The sequence below is a fragment of the Balaenoptera ricei genome, chromosome 16 (genome assembly GCF_028023285.1).
Source record: "Balaenoptera ricei isolate mBalRic1 chromosome 16, mBalRic1.hap2, whole genome shotgun sequence".
Classification (NCBI taxonomy): domain Eukaryota; kingdom Metazoa; phylum Chordata; class Mammalia; order Artiodactyla; family Balaenopteridae; genus Balaenoptera; species Balaenoptera ricei.
The window spans coordinates 27,119,286-27,120,429 of record NC_082654.1 but is presented as its reverse complement, the minus strand read 5'-3'; the positions used below and the strand labels follow the sequence as shown (position 1 = coordinate 27,120,429).

Below are 1,144 nucleotides of genomic sequence, written 5' to 3'. Positions count from 1 at the left end.
GGGGAATGGAATGGTTCCAGAGTAGAAAGTTTGGAAGTGGATGGCCAAGAGGGATCAAACCAGAGAAGAGTCAGAAAAACAGAGTGGGGAACACTGATTGGATTTCCTAAACCTTTGTAGTTTCTCCAATAAAAGATATAGTTTCTCCCTGTAGAAAGCAGCACCTTCCCAGCTGGTCCCAAATCTCGCTACTGAGACCCTGGAGAGGTGTGTTTTTTGTTTTAATGACAAGCTTAACTGGAACTGGGAGTAGGCTCTTGATTCTGTGTCAATTTTGTTAGCCTTGTCCATCATCCCCTTAATTACATCAGTCAGACCCTTAACTCAAAGAGGGCTCCTTTGCCTGGCATGAGAGAAAGCCAGGAAGAGGATCTGTGGTTAACCCATTTCTTACCCTATGAATAATTTTTTGGAAGCAGAGTTCCAAGGGGTCATGTATGTGGGAACGGCTGAGGAGCCATCAAGAAAACAAGAGGGAGCTCTTCTCTGCGGCACTGCCTATGGAGGTGGCAGCCATCTCCTACTAGGCATCATGGCCACCCTCAGACCCCTCACAAAGCCCAAGATTATCAGAAAGAGGACCAAGAAGTTCATCTGGCACCAGTCAGACTGATATGTCAAAATTAAGCAGAACTGGCGGAAACCCAGAGGCATTGACAATAGAGTGCACAAGAGATTCAAGGGCCAGATCTTGATGCCCAGCATAGGTTATGGGGGCAACAAGAAAACAAAGCACATGCTGCCCAGCGGCTTTGGGAAGTTCCTGGTCCACAGGGTCAAGGAGCTTGAAGTGCTGCTGATGTACAATAAATCTTACTATGATGAGATTGCTCACAACATCTCCTCCAAGAACCACAAAGCCATTGTGGAAAGAGCAGCCCAGCTGGCCATCAGAGTCACCAATCCCAATGCCAGGCTGTGCAGTGAAGAAAATGAATAGACAGCTCATGCACACATTTTGTTTGTGTTAATAAGACCATAAAACTCAGCAAAAAAAAAAAAAAAGAGAGCAGTTGTCAGTCTGTCAAGTCTGCCCTGCCTCTCCCATCTCTGTGCCCAGCTTCAATTCCCCATCACCATCCTGTCAAGCTCTGGTCATCTCTTTTCATTCCTCACATCTCTCACATCCATCTCTCAAAGTAAT

At 46.2% G+C, this 1,144-nt stretch overlaps 1 pseudogene; it reads left to right on the top strand.

Annotated features, from left to right (window-relative positions):
• The first annotated feature begins 532 nt into the window (after positions 1-532).
• On the top strand, positions 533-944 carry LOC132350804 (large ribosomal subunit protein eL32-like; annotated as a pseudogene).
• The last annotated feature ends 200 nt before the right edge of the window (positions 945-1,144 follow it).